Source organism: Falco cherrug, chromosome 7, assembly GCF_023634085.1.
Source record: "Falco cherrug isolate bFalChe1 chromosome 7, bFalChe1.pri, whole genome shotgun sequence".
In the NCBI taxonomy this organism is placed as follows: domain Eukaryota; kingdom Metazoa; phylum Chordata; class Aves; order Falconiformes; family Falconidae; genus Falco; species Falco cherrug.
Window position 1 is genome coordinate 9876126 of NC_073703.1, and position 21027 is coordinate 9897152.

General features: G+C 45.9%; 1 long non-coding RNA gene across 3 annotated transcripts; it reads left to right on the forward strand.

Annotated features, from left to right (window-relative positions):
- Positions 1 to 1284: 1284 nt before the first annotated feature.
- On the forward strand, positions 1285 to 19266 carry LOC114015223 (uncharacterized). Of its 3 annotated transcripts, XR_008733329.1 has the most exons (4): positions 1285 to 1465; positions 2328 to 3175; positions 15286 to 15497; positions 16305 to 19266. It is a non-coding gene; the product is annotated as an uncharacterized LOC114015223 (long non-coding RNA). The 3 variants fall into 3 exon arrangements; XR_008733328.1 differs by lacking the exon at positions 2328 to 3175 and having other exon boundaries at positions 15195 to 15497; XR_003559023.2 differs by lacking the exon at positions 2328 to 3175.
- Positions 19267 to 21027: the final 1761 nt, after the last annotated feature.

The following is a 21027-nucleotide window of genomic DNA, read 5'->3' on the forward strand; positions in this document are numbered from 1 at the left end:
CGCATGCCACCGAGGCGCTGGGGGGGTTTCCACCCAGATAAGCAAACCCCTGCAGTCACTCAGCCTGCATTCGAACCCACGGCGGCAGAAAAGCCTTCCTATGTGCTTCATATGACCTTGGCAGAAATACGGAGCTGGGGACAGTCATGAGGAAGGAGGTGAAACACTACTCACAGATGACAACCAGAAATGTGTCGTAGATATGGGAAAGCACCCCTCTGACCTAACTGCACAAGGGTGGGGAAAGAAAAAGTGCAGAAATGGGTCAGGGAAGGCAAAGTGTAAGAATAAGGCAAGAGGAGGAGGAACAGGAAGATGGTTTTAAGGTCATACATAAAGAGGAACAAGGCTGGCTGAGAAAGGCGGTGGGAATTGGCTGTTCCAAGCAGCCCAAAAATACTGTCCAGCTGCACGCAGCCCTGGGGCAGGAGGCCAAGGCTGGGTGCCTGGCTGAGGGAGGCGGGGAGATGTGGAGAGGGGGGGCAGGGGGGCTGCCAGCACCTGCAAGAGCTTTACAGACTTCATAAAACTGAGCAGGCTCCGGCTGTGCACCAGGCTCAGCCCGACGCATTGATGCCCAGGGTTGTTCCCACAAAGCTAAGCACTCCAGCGTGCCGGAGGTGGGTGAACCCCTCGCTCCTGGAAGGCAAACGTGCAGCACAGCGGCCGGGAGCACATGTGTGTGTTGAAGCCCCTGAGTGCTCCCGCGTGGGTGGTGAACTCACGGTCCCTCCCTCCGCCGCCTGCCCGGGAAGCGGCAGTGGAGGCTGGAAGGGCCTCTTGTCTTTAACGCCTCTTGCTGACCTTTACATGGGGCTGTGCATGCCGCTCATTTATTTTACCCCACCAGGGACACCGCTGTAGCAATGCATTAAAAAACAGCAGCTTTCTGCTGCATGCAAGGTGCTCTGCAATTTGCTCTAACAAGGCAGGTTTGAGAAAGGGCCTGAGTTGGTTTGGATTTGGTTTTAATTAAAAAAGGTGGGTTTGTTCATCTTTTTTTTTAAATGGGCTCAGGGTTGCCTCTTCAGCAAGGAGGCTGATCCTCCCCAACTCCCACTAACTTCCAGAGGAGTGGAGGGACTGGGGCACTTTGCAGGACAGGGCTGCGTGACGGCTCAGCCCCAGCTTTGAAGGATTTATGTCCCCCACCTCTTCTCTCTGGTCAGCCAAATGTCTCTGCATCCTCTTCAGCCGATCCCCAGGCCTGACCCGAATCTGCCTGAAGTGACACTTCCACCCACAGCCCATCCTCCCTCTGCTTCCCCTGAGCTGCTGCGAGGGTTGGGCTGGTTTCATGGGGCAGCCATGCACTGCCCATCCCCATCCTGGGCGGAGGGGAAGGAGGGGGAGATGGACATGTGGCAAAACCACATCATGTTCTCGGTGTTTCCTCAGCTGGTAAACCACCATGGAAACTGAGGAGGGAGCAGGATGCAAGGACACCTTGACAAGAAGCTTCTGGGTGAGTTTTGGCTATGGAGGACAGCTGAGGGGGTCGGTGGGCAGGGAGGAGAGCGTGGAAGGGAACAGGAATGATGCAAGGCTTGCCAAAAGTGGGTCCACAGGATAACCCCATTCCAGCTACCTGGCCCTGAAGGAAGGAGCACACCTCAGAGGTCCCGCAGCACTTCCCTCCCTTGCCCGGCCATGGGGGCTCTGTGGGGTGCTGCAGCTGGTTCCTCCCCAGGAGGCCATCTCCTCCTCTCACCCAGCTGGAAACCACACTGGGGAAGGAGCTTGGTTTTGAAAACAGAAAGGAGCGTCTTAATTCGCCATTGTTCAGCGGGTAATTGCTTCCTTTCTTTCCCTGCTCCTGGTAAAGCCAGGGGCAATTCCTCCTAGCTGGAGGCAGCCTCCTCCAGGCTTCTACTTAAAGTCCTTAAGAGAGACTTTCCAAAGAAATAATTGCTGCCTTTCTACTTCACAGTCTTAACGAATATCTTTCGACCTCATTTCAACACTTAGTGGGTTTTATTCAGGTGACGAAGGGATTGTCTTTTATTTTAGCTCCTGCAGTCTTTTCTCTTTTCTCCCTTTCTGATTCTTTTCCCTCTTTCAGTCCTCAAAAGGACATATATGTGTTAAGGTCAGTTCAGAACTATTCTTAGGATTCAGTGTTGTGCCACTGTGAAATTAATTACAGCAGTAATGTTTAAGTCTGAAAAATAAGGTGCTTTGAATCAAATGAAATAAGACTTTTAAGTAAGAAATATTAGTTTATCCCACAGTATATCCCTGCTTAATGCAGGCTAAAATTGAAATCCTAGCTCTTGAAGGATGAAATTGTCCATCATATTCTTTACTAAAACCTATAAACATCTCAGGAGGTGAAGAGGTCTCATCAGCTCAACACAGCCAGCATGTGACGGGAAAACTTCAGAGAAAAATGGATTTAATAAAGCAAATACAGTTTCAGTGGATGGTCTCACTACAGCAGTACTGACACATCTTTTTCATGCATGAAAGAACTGCACGTTTGTATTCAGTGAGGACTGCAAAAGTGAAGATCAAGGAATGTGTAGCCCTTATCTACCTATAAGGAGAAACCACAGGCAGTGGTGAGTTGTGAGGTAGGACTGGAGTCCATGACCAAAGCCAGCAAGAGGGGAGCTGAAGCCTCCTGTACTTCCAAGGAAATCTCTGCATTAGCACATTATATCTTTAGTCTCTTAGTCAGAGTATATGTTCAAGGTCTGGAATTTTCCCCAGGTTTCTCCTTTAGTCTCCGGGAGGCCAGGACTTTCTTCTTGCTGCAAACCACTGGATGAGACCATTCGTTACAACACTTGCTCGCCTGGTGGGCTGTGAACCTGTGGGGTGCTCTGAAGGGAAAGGGCGGCTGAGTGACAGCTGCTCCCTGGGGAGAGAGAGGAGGAGGGAGAGATCTGGGGTGGGCTAAAACGAGAAGTCCAACACAGACGTACCATGTTGTTTTGCTGCACACGGACACACACGTTTTACCTGGTATCAAAATGCACAATTTGGATGGCTCCTTCACCAGAGGAAAGAGGTTGAATATGGAAATGAAACGATCACAAGGAGGCTTAAAAGAATAAGTGGACTGACAGTCTTCAGACAACTTGTTTTTAGGTCTATCTTGGCACATGATAAAGGACAGGCGTAGTGACACCTGACGTTTCAGATTTTTGGGAGAGCCCCACATGACATAAAGGTAAGAAAACACTGAAGACACGTATTCCATACAGTGTAAGTAACCTAAAATCACAGATGCACTGCGGACTGGAAGGGAGAGAGACCTGTTTGAGAGCTGACCCTTTACAACCATAACAATCCAGCAGACTGGCTGCCTCTCCCAGTTTTTTCCCAAAGCAGTCCTGAAGCCCGCGTGCTACGTGCTGCCATGGTGCAAGTGCTGAGCAAGAGCACCTGGGGCTTAGGAGCCTGTGAGTTGGCTAAAGCCCGCATGAAAAGCAGAAAAAATATCATGAGCATTCTCTATAGAGTTCCAAAAAGCATCCGAACTCTTTCCAGCCAATACACAAGTTCAGAGTCAAGCAAATATTTCCCAACACCTTAGTCTGTCACTTTGGTTTTGCCTCCTTATCAGCTGTGGATTGGCCACATTGCATTCCTTCTGCTCTCCAAAAGGCCAGGAATAAATCACACACAAATGGTTTGAATGCCTGAGACTTAAGCTCCTGCTTAAAGTTAAGCATGTGGTTAAATGATTTGCCGGAGCATTTTGCTGAATTAGGCCTAATGGGTTTGTCCCAGTGGAATAGTCAGATTTGTAGAAAAGCTAAAAAAAAAAAAAACCAAAAGTTCTTAAATAAATCACATTATTTCAGAAGTTCAGAAAAGTATTATTTTTTATTTATTTATGCTGCAGGTATAGCTTTGCAGGGAGGGTGGTCTTATTTTATCAAATGAACTCATCTTTGTTACATATATGGACAATTTTTACCTGTGAATTGCCCCCCACCCTTTCTCTCCTCCCTCTCTAATACACAATCATAGATAGGCATTCTTCTGAGTGAATGTACTGGCAGAACAAAAGGTTCTTTGTGAACAACACATTTATTGTTCCAGTTTAAAAAATAAATATTTTTTAAAAACATTAAAATTGAGCCAGGGGGTTGGAGGGAGGGAATGTAAAGAAGGGATTTGTTTTCCTGCTATAACACCCTCTCAGATGAACATTATTGCTAAACAAAGACACATCAGAAGACACTTTTAATTAAATTGATTTATGGGAGAATTCAATGGATTTCTGCCAGTTTACACCAGCAGAGAATGTGACCCTAGGTGATTCTGTGTGGGGGAGATATTTGCACTTCTAAGTCAGGGACTTCAGGGGGGGATATATGAATTTTAGATAGTCAGTCTCTATTTGTGCTTATCATAGAGCAAAACCTTGAAGCATCTTTACAGGTTGATCGTAGATTGTCCTTATTTGAGATGATTCTTTCTTTAAACAGCAAGAACCTGATAAAAAGCCCAGACTTGTATATCTTTGGTTGATATGTGGATTTCATGGGGGCTGAGGGTGGGGAACTGTACCACTACTGGCCTGACAATTTTTCTGATTGCCATGTTGAGGAGACACCAGTCTGGAGATGCACGTGGAAGCTCTGCATAGGAATACCTCTGTATGCCTTCTCTTAGAAAATCAGATTCAGCTTTTGGAAAATTTCCTTTGGCTGAGCTTCCCTTCACATCTGGTAGCTTCTCTCACCCAGCCCTCTCCCCAGGACCCTCCTGCTTTTTCAAAAGAATAAGGGCGTATAATCCTCAGCAACCCCTCCCTCCTCCCCACTTCAAGCCACTTTAGAAACCTCTGCCAAGAGCCTGTCTCTCTGGTACCGCAGCCAGCTAGCAACAGACTGCGGGTGAGACCAGATGTCCTCTCATCTTTATCTGTACATCTGCAGGCTGCAAGTCCTGGAAGCTCCTCTTCTTTGTGCCACCGTGAGAGAGATACACATCTCAGCCCGGGCCTATGCCCTGAGAAAAATGACATGAAAATGCAACCTGCCAGCACTGACTGGACTGACTGGTTAAGTCAATGCAGAAATTGGAAGAGTGATTGCAGAAGGTCACATCAGCTAGGCCAAAGGCCAGGTGATGTCTTGAGGAGTGGGTATTTTCCAGCAGCTGCCTCCCTTTCCTGCCGGTAGTCCTGTCTGGCTTCTTCAGGAGAACATGAAATAATTCCCTGCTGCTCTCCATCCACTGGCAGTCACCCAAGAGCATGACACAGGTTTTAAGCAGGTACCTTCATCCATTCCAGTTTCCAGAACTTCTCACGTGTAGGATGCTGCCCATGATTTGTGCCAGTGTCTATTGCTGTACAGGAGGTTTTTTACATGGCCAGTTAAAAAACTTAGGCTAAGGGCATGCCTCTCTTTCCGTAACCGTACAGAAAGTTTGAACACATAGTGCCTCAGCATGAGGAACATCTTCACAGTCTTCTTTCCTGTAGAGATCTGATTTTGATAGGAAATAGTAGTCATTGGGAAAAAATACCTTTAAACCAACAGCATCTTCCTCAGACAGCTAGAAGTGCCTTTAAGTTTGCTGCAGATTTATGTATCAGTTTATTACTACCAGTAATACAAACCATTCTTCCATTAACAAGAGCCCATCCATCATTCTAGGCACCTTTTCACCATATTAAAATTGACAAGCCAACACCTATCCCTACTGTAACAGTGGGCTGCTCGTATGCTCATAAAGTAAAAAACACACAGGCTTTCTCCTTCTTACCATCAGCCTCCTTTCTCCCCTCTCCTAAAATTTCCCTTTCCCTCATGCCTGGGAAAAAAGCTGGATCTGTGCATCACAAATACCGTTCCAGCAAAACATCCAAACAGCCCACGGGAAGAGGCCCAGGACACTCTTCTCCTTGCTGCAGCCAGGGTCTCATTAAAGGGTGGAAAAGAAGACCTGAAACCTTACTCGGTTGCTACATGAGATCTGCGTATCACAAAGCAGAGCATGCTGCGGTCTTCACTGTTGTCACAAAATCCCAGGGCCTCCTCCGCACCTTCTTTTGGCACCAGCCAAAGCATGCATGCACCAGTCCAGGAGGAAGAAGACAACACTGGATAAGGTCTCTCTCTGCAAGTGAAGGTCTCTCCTTTCTTAGTTGGTGTTTCTTCACTCCGTTGTCCAGTTAAAGTGTCTCATCCACACAAAGAGGCAGCCTCCCTATTTTGTTGGAGTCTTTCCCAGCACGTTGGCTGCAATTTTCTGCTCTGTTTTTGTTCCCTTGTTTTGAACCGATGACATGCTGCGCTGGTCTTCATCAGATACAACTTATGTTGCCCTGTTTGATGGGGGTCTGAAACACAGAGTCCTTCGCCTCGCTGAAGCTAAAAGACCTCACAAGATCTCAACACACACTCACTACAAGTTATGTGTCTTGGTCAGAGTCCTGTCAGTGAGGCAGAAAAGAAAACATCAAGGAGAAAAGTATAACTGCATCCAGGACGTATACATATTACATGTATTTATTTATTTATTTGTCTATTTATTTATGTATATGGAGTATGCAGCAGCCAAAGGACTGTTCTGCCTAGGCAAAAACCTCCTCTGGCCCATCTTATTCCAGGTCTGGAATCTAGAGCCCAGCTGCCTTTCAAGATGTCCATGCAAGGCTGCAGGTGCTGGGATGGGGGTTTGGTAGATGCCCTCTTCTCCCGGACAAGCTTGGAGGGGTCATGGAGCAGTGGGAAACACTTCTCCCTAGATAAGGCACTGTATCAAGCTCTGAGGGGTTCTCCAGTGCCCCTACTTGCATGGGTCTTCCTAAACTACCCACTGAGCGTACTCTGCTGCCTTGCATGCCCCTAAGAGTTTCAAGGAAAATTGGTATTTTTGTTCATTTCCAGCCCAGGAAAGTTTGGTGCTAAGCAGCGCTGGCATTGTCTTGAACACTGTTCGTTCTCCACCCCAGACACTTTTGCATTTCCACATTTCTTCCTAAAAGGTGATGCATAAAGATGATTTAGAGGTGATTTTTACTGAAAATATCCAAAAAGTATGAGGCATTGCTTTTGCTGAACCAAATCAGATTTAAATTATACAGAAAGAAGTTATCAATTCCATTCTTGTGAAGTGCTTAAAGATCACATCTCTCCTGAAAATAAGATTCAGCCTTACTCTGAGCCTTACAAGTTATTTAGTAATTTTCCTTTTTTTTTTCTTAAGAGCACAATAAATAACTTAGTTTTTTACAACTGAGTGCTGTAAAAGTTTTAAAACAAAAAGTTTTTTTTTAAATGAAACAGCAGAACATGAAACTCCAAACCCACTTAAATACTGAGTTATGCAATACTGCTGGAACCTCCTTCCTCTGTTTCTTCTAAAGAAGCGTTCAGTGAACTGGGCACAGTCCTGGGGCACGCTGAGCCTGGGGCAGAAGTGCACTCTCCAGCCAGAGCTTTGCCAGGGGACACTTCAGTCACAGCGTTTCAATCATCTTCACTTGCCAGTAACACCACTCTAATTGTCTTTTACACTTACATGCCCAGGCCCTTCATCTCCCAGGACCCGGGAGTATTTTTGAGATTGTGAGTAAAGAGATAAGCGCACCCTCCCCCGCTGGAAGCAAGGCTCTCTGCCCTGCATTTCTGCAGCTCATTAAAAGCTGTCAGCACTGCACAGCCCTCCCGACGGGGCACGGGAGATGAGGGGCAATGTGAAGCTGAGACCACAGATAGCATTTGCAGAGGAACAGCGTAGTACTTAGTATGGATGCTATGAAACCTCGGAGAAAGCAGAACCATTCAAGCAGAAGAAAAATTAACCAAGGCCTCTAACTTAAAAAACAAGCTGTAGGTTAAAAAAGAGTTAAAGTATATGAATTTTCGTTTGGAGCAAATGATGTTCTTGGAATATATGAAACATCTATTACCAGACATCAATTTCTACCATATGGCATATGCATTACTTTCCCTTCTAAACACACTTGCAGTTGCAGGCTCATGCCTTGCGTTCAGCTATCGTATTGTGACAGAACAGTTGACTTTGATGAAATGCATCAGTCTGGCAAGTTGAAGGTGTTAGGACAGTGGTACAGAAGTTCACTGAGACTCTGTTCTTGTTAAGCCTGTGTCTAAGTACAACATCATGCAGCCTGCAGTATATCTGAGAGGACTGAACATCTTCAGCCAAATTATCACTAGGATTAGGCAAACGAATTCAGCTCAAATAAGTTCTTCAAATCTTTTCTAAAGCTCCAAGCAAGTTTCCAATGAGGATTTATTTTGGCAGATCTCAGTCTCTTCTATCTCATGATCCTGTGTTGCAATGGAAAAGAAAGACTTCAAGACTTTTTCCTGGCAGTTAAAATAAGAGGGAGGCCTCTTGAATTCATTTGCAATTTACAGGTTGAAAACATCTGATCTGTATGATCCAGTTGTTTTGCATTTCTTAGCCTCAACAAGAAAATGCCTTGCAATATTTTCAGTGCAGCTGGAAGCAAAGATTGGTGGATTTTGCATCTTAAGATACATCTATTTGAACCTCTTTGAAGGAATAAAATTCAGAGTAGAAGTGAAGCAGAGTGCAAGTCAACAGAATTTCTGGACGATAAAGATCCAGCTCTGAGCAGGTGTTTTTGCTAAGTGAAAATACCCATCCGGATGTTACTCTTCGTGACTCGGGTTGGCCCAAATTTGCAGGAAAAATCTGTCACATTGTTCCCTGGATTATGCCTCCAAACCTGCTAAGTGCCTATCCCTCATTAGTATGATCAGTCCTGCCTAGAACCCCTGTTACACTGAGATCAGATTCACAGTTTTGGTGTGACCTCCTGAGGTTTGATTTCCTTCCTCCCTGACAGCAAGATCATAATTATTGAGGTATTAGCTGACATGCACTGACTGATTAAATGAAAAATAAATACTAATTGCAGACATATCATTAAAAAGGAGAGACCGTTATCTGACTCTAGGTCAGATGTAAGCAAAGATCTGCTCGTAGTTAAAGAAAAACCCCAGCTTGGTGATGAGTTTGATGGGGCACCTTGTCCTTGGTAACAGTGCAAGCCTGTAATCAAGGGCAGCCTGAAATCTGGGGGATGGCACAGGTCTAAAAGGGTCCTGTCTCTGTGGGGCAATGCACCAAACACACACACGCTTACTGTACAGCACAGCTGCATGAACTGCTTAAGTCCAAGATGACATGAAACAAGTCCTCTGCTGCTCAACCCACCACATGCCACATCCCTCACGTACCAATACCAGGTCTATAAAGCCAACATTTGCCCTTCAAGCTCTGCCCCTGTACCAGAGTGGGCCCAGCATGAAAGCTGCAAACATAATTTTATGTCACTTTTTAGACCTGTTTCCTCATCTCAAGTCTTGCTGTATCCCTGTGACATTTTCCATGTAAATGTCAAGAGGTTCCAATCAGGAATGAAAAAAATCCTAGCACCTCTGACAGCTTGCATATGGGTTTGGTTCATTTTTTTTCCCGAAGATTTTTCTTGTCTTTCAGTACGGAGTTCAAGCCCATGTTCCCTTTTCCCGAAAACTGATCCAGCCACTTACGGGATTCTCAGTGAGATCATTCAGGAAATATTTCCAGTTGGAGGTCTTTGCTTGGGGAATTTTTTTTATTTATTTTGTCCTGTGCTTGGCATCAGTTACAGGTGCTTTTCCTATTTTGGATGGAAAGGATATTAAGCAGTATTCCTAAAGGTCCTTTTGGCCTTTTTTTTTTTTTTATTTGCCAAAAAAGCTTTTGATGGAACATCCTCCCCTGGCCCCCAGTCTGACAGGATTCCCTGACCTGCATAACGCTGTCCAGATTGAAGCATGAGAAACATTTCGAAAATGAACTATGCTGAAGTCTGGGAGTTATTAGCTGCCAAGAAATCCCAAAAGCTTTTAAACCTTGTTTGCAGCTGCAGAGTAGGAAACCTAGGTGTTATTCATAGAGGAATTCAACAGGAACTGTAAATTCAAGGCAACTCACTGCTAAAATACAAAGGTAAAGAACTAAAACAGACTTTAGAAAAGAGCAACCCAAGCCATTACCATGCCAAAGTGAGTGATTGAAAAGGAAGTCTGAAAAATTTCAGTATGCCTAGCTGGGATATAAAACTCAGGCTGAGGTAAAGCAACACATTCTCTAAGATCATCTCTCCTCTGCAGTCAGTCGCAGATCAGGGCTGAAGGAGGAGGCTGAAGAGCTTGTTAGCACTCCAGCATGGGAGATTTTCATTAGGCACCTGGCACGGGGGAAGCGGGGGAGGCTCTGGGCAAAAACCAGACTCAATTGATCAATAAAGGTCCTTGTCAAGGAACCAAACACTTCCCCAGTCCCAGTCACCAGACTTCATGTGCTATAACATCGCAAAACTGCCCCTTCCCAGGCAAAGAGAGGAAATGAGGGTGAATACTGGGTGGCTTCCCAACTAAGCTGGGTTTCCCAAGAGTGCTGGTGCACAATCAAAAGTCATAGGATTACGTTGGCTTGATGGATGTTGCTCATCAGCCACGCGATGGCCATCACCTGGGTGTGTTGTCCCGGCCCTGGCTGTGAGGACGGGCACAAGTGCCATACTGCGGGCGAGCGATTTTCATTTCACAAGGAGCAGGTGTACGGCAAACTACAGCAGGTCAGCTTTCCTTTTCCAATGCAAGCCCCGTGCCCCTGCCCACTGAAAAGCACGTGTGACCCTCTTTCTCTGCTCTCCTGCACACAGAACAGCTAGCAGCCCCAGCCAGCGAGGTAATAAACTGCGAACACCTTTTAGGGAATGATCTCATCCTGAACAAAAGTTAAATAAAATAACTTGATAAATCCCCATTCCCCCGTGTGCACGAGCACACAAAGAAATAGAGTGCTCCTGCATGCTGAAGTGAGCAGCTGCTTCAATTTTCTAGGCATCTTTAGGGGAAGAGAAGCTTGATTTTCACATAGTTCCATAAGTGCAACCTCTGAAAAATCAGGTCCCGTCAACTTGCCTTATGTTCAATCCCTTCAGCAGAAGCATCCCGAATGAACTTGTCACTTGTCACCATCTTTTCCAAGGACTCCAGAAGGAGAGGCGAGACTCTCAAGGCAGGAGGATACTTTTGCACACCTGGCTTGTACTACTTTAAGGAAAATTACTCTCAAGAGCTAATTAAAATGCATGATTTCCCCCCTCTAGCTGTATAGATTAATCTATTTCATTTTCAAAATCTCATTTTTTCCCATCACTTCAAGTATTCAGAAGAGATTACATTATTACAATCACAACTTGGCCTCAGTCCCAGAACACAGAGATGAAGAGAGAAAAGGCTTTTGTTGAGCGCGCACACACACGCACACTTACACACACACGCCCCCCAAGCAGTCAGTGGAAGCGGTTGGTGCTTCAGACAAAATGAAAGCACATTAATCAGCTAATGGGGGGGATGGATATCTAAATTCTTATGACAGAAGCCACAAAAGGGAAAGATTTTAGTGGAATGTAGACTCAATACAAGGCAAAAAGACCAGGGAATCTGATGGAAAACTATAAATGGCAATTTTTTTAATTTATTTTTTTTAAAAACCAAGGGAAAGCACAGAGACAACGAAATGGAAGGGGTAATTTTTAACAGGGCTCAGAAGTGCCACTGGGCAGTTCAGGACAATATCACATCCAGGGGAAATCAAGAGCCCTTGGCCAGCCAGATCTTTCAGACAATCTGAAGCCCAAAGAGGTTAAAAAACTACTACTATAGTAGCTGTATAAAGCAATTCTACGGCAACAAAAGAGTTGAGAGAGAAAAAAAATGTGAGAAAAACTGCATCATATGTTAAGATGCTTCATTAGAGTGCAGCTACTCAGACTTCCCCTGGAAGAAACAAATCCCTTGAGGTGAAGGGACCAGATTTTGTGTCAGTTATGCCAAAGTACTTTCTTCAAAATTAATGTAAGCACTGGGAAGTTCACACAGTTAAACGAGAGCAGAACTGCTGTCCCTACAGGACGCCTCCTCCCAGCGCTGCCATCCCCCCTCCGCTGCAGATGTTTGGGGAGGGGGAGAGGCTTAGGCTGTGGTTCCATGTCTATTAATATCACATCAGTTGTATCCCAGATTTCGTGGCAGGACAGATTTGATCTGGATCAAGCACAAACACATTTTTGTTGAATTAGCCTAAGCACATGATATGATGTGCTCCAGTTTTAGATTAGTTGCCCATATTATGTCAGCCTGAAGATGACAGACAGTACTAGACTTGGCATAAAGGTTGCCAGGATAAAGTTATGTCACCAAAACAGCTGGATGCATTTGAAACACCTTGTAAATTTGTACCAGATCAGGACTTTGCATCACAGGGATCAAGCTCTTTTGATCCACTGGTGTGCACCTTAAGTCCAGATGCATCAGCTTGTGAAAGCAGACTAAACCCTAAACCCATGTGTGCAAGATAGTCACCATTCTCAAAATCCCAGTATCCAGAAGCTAAGAAAATAAGTTAGGGTTAGATCTAAGTTTTATAAGAGTCTTCCTTTTTCTTGCTGACTCAGGGGCTGATCACCTGCTGGCCCAGGTTAAGGCAGGGATGCTGGTGCTTGAGACATCACTGTAGCCTGACACCACAGCTCCCCACCAGCCTTCAGCTGAAGGGCTGTTTCAGGGTGGGGGCAGCATCTCAGAGCAGCAAAAACAAATTTAATTTTTATATTTCGTAGAAAGGGTTTGGGTTTTTAAATTATATATTTAGTGAAAACACAAATAATTCATGAGTGTTTTCAAATACATGAATAATTCAAGCTGGAACTGAAATAGCTAAATCATCAGGGCCGTCATCCTCATAGAGACATCTAGGATAGGTTATTTCAAGTACATTTCACTGCAGACTGGCACGTGCACAAATTCACTAATAAGCAGCTGCATCCATGCCTTTTAGCCTCCACAAAACCCAGCTAGTCACAATATCCCAGACTCGGGACGCCAGCCCTATAGCTGAGATGCATCTGAGCCCTAATTGAGCCATGGGTTTAAGAGTAGGGACAGAACCAGTCTGAAATCCCATTTTATAGCTCCTCAAACCACATCTGAACCATGTGGTACATGTGTGGCATTCAAGAACAAATTATCTGAACACCATACAAATGTTCACTAATAGCTAACTCCGAACTCTAGCAACCAGCATTCTTGCTTGCATATTTGTGGCTGACATTGTGCAGGCTGTGAGGCATGTATATTTGTTAATTTGAATTCTGTGTATTTTGTGGGCAATGAGGGTGTAATACTGAAACCATAAGTTCATTGTGAAAAAGTTTGCACTTTTATATGTGTGTATATATATATATATATGGAAACCTGGAATGAGCTGGACAGTCAGATACATTAGCAGGAATTCTCAGAACAAGAAAAGCTCAGCTTTTTAAGTACCTTTTAATGGCAGTTTCCTTTAGCTTTACACCAATAGATTCTACTTTTTTGGGTTTTAAACTAATTCTCTAATTTTTTTTTTTTTCAAAATATACTTTTAACTTCCAGTTGCATTTTTATTAAAAACTGCATTTTACTTTTCATTTACTCTATTCCATCCAACAGCATTACTTACGGCCACTCCTGATTTACTGATATAAACTGAAATCCTACGAATATTTTGTCAGGTAATCAAGGACATGTTTAGCCTCCTGAAAGAGCAGTAGTTAATCATTTAGGTTTTAAGCACAAAAAGTCTGCCAAAAACCAGCCTCTGCTTTGACATTTTACTTATTACTAATTTGATGCATAATGCCAAAACTGTATTCCAGTGGATGCATCATCCTACTTCCAGCCTCCCCCTTGCTCTGGCCTTTACGCCACGCCTGGTCAGCCTCGTGCCAGGAAGAAATTCAAAACTCAAACCCAGAGAACTGCAAATTCAGCATCAGCTTAAAAGCTAGTAGCTGTTGTCACCTCAGGCTCTGCAAACACTAACCCCAGAGGGAAACCAGCCAAATCTCACCAAGAGCTCTGTGCAGGGACACGGTGTTTGCTGACCCAAAGAGCTCAGCCAGGACCAAGATGCTGTCAGCCACCACGGCACACAGAACCAATGGAGAGAGTCTCAGTTTAGGAAAATGATGTCGAGCACTCCCGGCCATCAGCATTTTGATAAAGGACAGTGGCCAGCTTACTGAAGTCTTGGTGCATCACCTTCAAGGCACCCTTGTCCCTTGGCCACCCCTCGAATCCTGGGGTCAGCGCTGGGCCCCTCACTGCAGGGTGGACATTGAGGGGCTGCAGCGTGTCCAGAGCCGGGCAGGGGCTGGGGAAGGGGCTGGGGCACAAGAACCATGGGGAGCGGCTGGGGGGGCTGGGGGGGGTCAGCCTGGAGAGGAGGGGGCTCAGGGGGGACCTTATCGCTCCCCACAGCTGCTGCAAGGGGCTGCAGCGAGGGGGGTCAGTCTCTTCTCCCAGGTCACAAGCAACAGGACAAAAGGAAATGGCCTCAAGCAGCACCAAGGGAGGTTTAGATTGATTATTAGGAATTTTTTTTCACCAAAAGGGCTGTCAAGCACTGGAGCAAGTTACCCAGGGAGGCAGTGGAATCACAATCCCTGGAGGTGTTTAAAAAATGCATAGATGTGGTGCTTAGGGACACAGTTTAGTGGTGGACTTGGCAGTGCTGGGTTAACGGTTGGACTTGATCATCTCCAAGGTCTTTTCCAACCTAAATTATTCCATGACTCTATGAATGAGGACACGGTCCCTCTTCACTCCCAGCACAGGGTGACCTTGGTGCACCCGATTGGCAGCACTGTCCCACCACCCCTGTGGCTACAGCCAGAGCCCAGGACAATCTGCGTGGAGGACATGTAACTTTTATAAAGCAATATTTAAGTAAATAGCTGTCCTATATCCCCTCTTGTGCCCCACCGCAGAGGAAAGCAGTCTGGGATGGGTTAAACAGCTATTCTGTGGCCAGAGATGACACTGACAGAAAGAAAAACTTTTTGGAAGGAAGCTGTAAGTGTAACATTTCAATAAGAGGAAATGATGGAGCTATGTTATCGTATTGGCTTACGTAGTTACATCTGATAGCATTTTACATTCTCTGCTTATCACCCCAGCTATAGCTCTGATTTGGAAAAACTTGGGGTTCAGAACAACCAACAGAAAAATGCTATGTGGTAAATGTTAACACCAAGTGTGCTAGAGCCACGTCTTCTCTAACCCTCTGATCTTGGGAAATATAATGGCTCATTCATTCTCTCTCTCTCTCTTTTTTTCCCTCCCCAGTTTTGTAGGAATTCTGCCATTGTAACAAGCCTTTGACCTAATCTCCGTTTCTTCTAATACTGCCTGACATCTTCCCATCATATGCTAACAGTGTGTGTCTTCAGTGAAAAGCAAACCGTTGCTGGTGCTCTCAGGCCCTAAAGAAAAGCAACATGGAAGAAGAAAGAAAGAGAAACCTCGACCTTGCTGGTTCTTCCCAGCGATCTGTTGCTCCAGCAACTGAAAGTCAAACAATGATGTCAAGAAGAAGGAGCTGGCCACTTCAAACCCTGCGTCCAGTTGCCACAGCAACTAGGTTTTAAAGTAAGTGATGCAGTGAGTTTTTCTTTTCTCAGTAATAAAAAAAAATACGAGAGAGTAAATGAGGGCAAAGGATGTTTACCTGGGGCTGGGGGCGTTAGTTTAGGGGACCGTTCTGTAGCACCCTGCCAAAGGGCCGGGGCAGGGAGGCGGTTGATGCTGTTCCCTCCCAGTGGAGCAGAGCAGCTGCTTGGAAGTGAATAGCTTTGCTCTTCCTTTCACCAAAGGAAATGCCAGAGAAGCAAACTCTGCTGCCAGATGCCACATGGACACCAAATGTTCCTCACTGGCTCACACCAGCCCGCGCTGCCGAGGCACCGAGGGGAGGGCTCACTGTCTCGCTTTCATCCCTCCTGACCTGAGCTCCCTCAGCTGTTGCAGACCCATCTGTCCCACCAGCGGCTGGCCGCACTGGGCAGCTTACAAGCTTCAAACGAGGAGGACAGGTGCTGGGGGGCACGGGGGGGCCCTTCGGCCACCCCTGAGCAGCAGCTCTTTTCCAGCCCCCGCTCCCCTCCGGCCCTTTCCCCAGCCTCCTGGATAGCTCTTTTGTTTGGGACTGTCAGTTTGTGGCTTCTCAAGAACTGAAATCTGTGGCAAAAAGGCATGGCTTTGCAATTTCACTCCAAATAAAAAATCCTCCCCAGCCTTCCCCATCTAAAGGGCTAAGAGGAGAGCTGGGAGGAGAGCTGTTTGTGTTGCTGGGGGAGCAAGACCTGTCCCCTGTTGGAGGTTACCGCCAACGCTTTGGTTGATCAGACAGCTTACTCATGTGGCTTCTTTGTACTTGGAACACGTTGCTTCCCACAGGAGCCTTCCACGTGGAGCTGGTGCCAAACGGAGCTGGGACATGAGAAGCAACCTTAGTCCATGGTCCCTTCTTGGAAAGATCTCGCTAAACCAACCAGCCTCACTGCAGACCTCCTAAGGAGCCGCTTATCCCGGCATGCCTGCAAGGAACGACGTGATTAACTCTTCCACTGATTCATTCTTATCCATTTATCTAATACAAACCATTTCTTACTCCATTAGGCCCTTGCCCTCACTGAGTAATCCCCAGTTGTATCATGCTTTGGAATTAGTCTGTAAGGTCCTCAGGGCAGGGATCATGCCTTGGAAGGTGCCTCACAGACTTTAGGCCATTGCTAAATTAATAAGAATGTAATAAAAGTATTAGAGAGCTCTACCAAGGGAGGCATTGTTATGCCCCAGAGGCAGCATATCTGGTTAACAACCCTGAAAAGAAATGCCAACAACATTAGCCTCTGCCCCTACATCCCTCTGCCTAATGTAAAATTAAATAGCTACAAATTACCTATCTATTTTTCTATCTGCCTAGGCAATTAGCCCACGCTCATTACTGGACATATGGGGATACATCCAAGCATGCAGGCACTCATCGAGACGGGAGGCGCAACACACAACATGGCACGAGTGGATTCTCCCAGGCCTCTGCCCCACTGTAAAATATACCATCAAACCCACAATACACTGGACCATCAGTGGAGGTCAGAAAAAACCTGCAAAATCCAGCAAGAAAGGTGCCCAAAGAGTGAACCAAGAGCCAATGGTGGCAAACAGGCTGTGGAAGTGCCATCAAGAGTGCAGGACAGAGAGGAGCAGCCAGGGATGTTTATTCATATGGGAAAGACAAACACCAAACTATAAGCAAATGTGGCTCAGTGCATTTATGTGCAATTAAAGCTCGTGCATGCATCTCCATGAATATGAGGTGCACCCTACTGATTAGCGAGCCTGTCGCCAATGGTGCATCGTGGAGAATAAATCCACAGAATTCCAGCAATGGGACATCTAAGCATCAAGTCAAATATCCTGGAAGAAAATTCAGCCCGAGGTTCTCTGGTCAGCAACAGTGAACAGGACCCCCCTTATGCTCTGGCACAGATGTGGGTTGATTTGGCCACGGCGGCAGCAGCCCCCCACACCATCACTGCATTAAGGGAAGAATGCTGTCTCAAATGCACTTTAATCCAGTTAAGTTCAAGCCCTCCGTTTTGCAGTTTGACAGTAATGCTATATTTTTATTCAGCACAGGATCAGAGGTCTGATGAAACCTCATGTTGCCAACATAAAAGTGGAAGGAGCTTTAGCTAATCCCAAGGAAAATGAAGTCCACTTCTTTTTCCCCGCACCCCTCCTGAAAAGAAAGAAAATGCAAACCCCACATTTGACTCTCTTGGAAGAGAAAATTCCCTGCTGTCCTCAGATGGTTAAAACATGCAGCTTTAGTGGGCTGCATAAGGAATAGTAATTACATACCCTTCACCTCTTGCCAGCTTGGTGGGTTTTTTTTGGTGAGGGTTTGTTCTACATCTTTCAGCTGGTTTGGATTTTTTTTTTCCAGTCTTTCTTCTGGGGGAAACAATCTCACCCTCCATGAGAAAAGGGCGGTTCAGGGGGAAGAAAACAGAAGGGAGTTCACAGTCTGCTTCCATGTCACATAAAAAAAAAAAAAAAAAAAAAAAGAGAGAGAGAGAGAGACGGAGAGAAAGGCCAGGTCTGCAGTGGAGTTAGCCTGGCTGCACTAAAGGAGCAGGTGTTGTGCTGTGTTAATTTATCTGGGAGGAGACCTGAGCAAATCCCTGCAGCCCTGCTGAGAAAAAAAGCTTTGTATGCTGACACAAAGCCCTCCTCGCTGCAGCATTTCTCTTGCTGTCTTCTCTTCCATTCTCTTCAGCTTCTCCTAATTGCAGGGCTAATGTCCTCTGACAAGTGCCTCAGATGGCCCAACAACAGCCCTACCACCCACCCTCCCTGCCCCACTCCCCATCCCTGATTAACATTATTTTCACAGCACCGGTCTATGCAAAGCCCAGGCTGCTCTTGATTACTCTCTAGCACAACCATGTCTGCTGAAGAACTGCAAAATACTTCCTCCACCATGCTGAGGACACAACTGCTTGGCCGTTATGACATTTCTGCCATGTCTGGCACAAGGAACAGGGCAAACGGGGCTCCAAAGATTCCTCATTTTAGGCTGCAAACCCAGGACCCACATCAAAGCCAGCCACTTGTCTGATGTTTGCTTGGAATGATGGTGTCTGAGGGAGGGGGCCTATCTGCCTCCCATACCATGAATATGTGCATTATTGGCATAGCCTCCAGCCACGCCACAAGCTGATTGTCAATTAAAATGTGGATCTGGAGAGCAGCAAGCCTAGGCAAGTAAAGGTGGGAAGCAAGGTTATTTATGAAACGATTAAAATAGGTGGATGGTCTTCATATGAGGTAGAAGAACAACAATCCAACAAAGTCTTCTGTTGACAATCAGAAAGGGTCCGGGTTCCACAAGCATCGTCCTAGCGTTTCTCACTCCTAAATACATGCCCAGGCACTGGCACTTCCCTGGAATCCCAGGCTTTTACAGAGAACTCACCATTTCCACCGGGGCCACAGCATCCACCCTTGCTGCTGGCCACTTATCCAAAGTCCAGCATGTAGAGCAAATATCTCCAGTGGCTCTACCGTGCTTTGGAGCTTCTCTTCTATTAGTAAGACTTTCCTCTGGGAAGAGAGGCCAGCATGGCAGAGGAAAGGAAGCCAGCACCTTCAATAGCTGACTTTCCCAATGGCATGATGTGCTAAACCTCCCCTACTGCCCATACCATTGCTAGCACCATAGCAAGGCGGATGCACTGGGAAGAGAGAAGGAACAGGCTCTTGCCCTTGCTACCAACAGCTGCAGAAGGTGCACGCAGGGCTGCTTGGACAACCTCAGATCCACATCAGCCAGAGCAACCCCTGCGTGGGTCAGACCCACCGGGAGGATGTGCAGGAGGGGACATACAGGGTGGCAATGGTGTTCCCTGCCACCCTCAGCTGCACCCACCCCTCCATGCTATGGGGACAGGCAGTTTTTAAAGGCAGTTTGGGCAGAGAGAAGGTGCCCATCAGACAAGAGTTACCCTGCACTGAATTATTCAGACCAAAATCAGTTTCTTTGTCAAGAGCAGAAGGTTCCCTTGTGCATCCGGGAGGAAAAAAGAAGATTTCAGGATACCAGCAAGCGGCAAAGGGCATCATGTTCAAAAATTGCTCGGAGGTTTCACTGCACAAAGCTAAAACAAAAGACATGCTTTTAACATACAGTGAAAGGAGAAGCACGTTGGGGGGGAGGAGGAGGGGCTACGGGGAGGGATGAGAGCAGCTGGAGAGGAATTCCAGGGGGACAGATAGACAGGCAGTCACAAAGTCTGTTAATTATTTAAAAAATAAACTAACACAGAAAAGGACATCCCAGGGAGGAGGGGGAGGGAGAACCTCAGGGTACCCATCAATTATACACAAACCAGCCTGGGGGCACTGCAAATAAGGGTCCTGTGGGCACCCTCATGAAGATGTCACCAGAAGCTGGCCCCATCCCACCACTTATGACACAGCACAATACTTCTGTGACCCTTTGTTACCCGTAGTTTATTGTGGTTTGTAACTTGAGTTGATATCCACAGGAGGAAACAAAAAAACACCAAGCAAGGCTTGGTGATGGTCTGTGTTTCTAATTGCATCGCAACCACATTTTCATCTGGCACCACTGTGGCACATAGTGAACCGGACAGTTTGGAAGCCTCCCTCCTTATTTTTGAAATAAACTACAACAAACAGTTGGGTGTTAGGCAGAAACCAGCTGCATCCAGACCAAGGTAAGCAAAGCTACAAGCCAGCAAGTAAACCTGTGCTTTAACAATCAGCTTTTCTGGCTGGAGCTTGGACAGAGATGGAGCAGCACCTCCAGAGCTGCAGATCACCAGTTTTCAACAGGATCAGGTCACACACACCACTCCTGGGGACTACACAACATGATTTTTCTTGGCTGAACAGCCACCTACACTGTTGGCTTTCAGATCTTTCTTTCCAAGAACTCCATTAACAGATAATAACCAAAACACAAAGTTTAAGTGGCAAAAATATTTCTTCCCAATTTTAGTATTTTCTTATAACTTGACCCTTGAATTGGTATCCCAGTATCTTTAGTAGAGCTCTGGTCCAGAAAGTCTGAAGCTTAAGAGGGGAAGAACCATCTCGGGTTCAGAATTAGTAATCCTGCATATATCCTGTGTCCACTTCTGTTGTTTCTTGTTATGATGAGAAAATACAAAATATTCACTAGAAACAAAAAGCACTAACTTGCCTTCTGCACCCCATCAAGCAGCTATTGAAAAATAACAGCTTTGGGTTACAAATGGGAGAAGCTAGAATTCAAGTTTTCAGCTTAAAAGTACGAAGACCCCCAGCCCATTACAAAACCTTAACCCATCCAGGTCATCCTAATTGCTCCTACTCCTCTGCTCTTGGTTTATACATGAACTAACTTCGCTTTGCATTGAGCTCCTCCTTAAAACATACAGAAACGTGCAGCTTGCAAGCAAGAGGGGTGATGTGTGTTTGATAGAAACCACCCATATAAATGAAACCACAATTTTTACGATAAATTGGCAAATGGGCAAACATGCAGAAACTGTATCTGCCCTTAATGATTTATTTAAAATAAACAAATCCAGCTGTGGTGAAATAA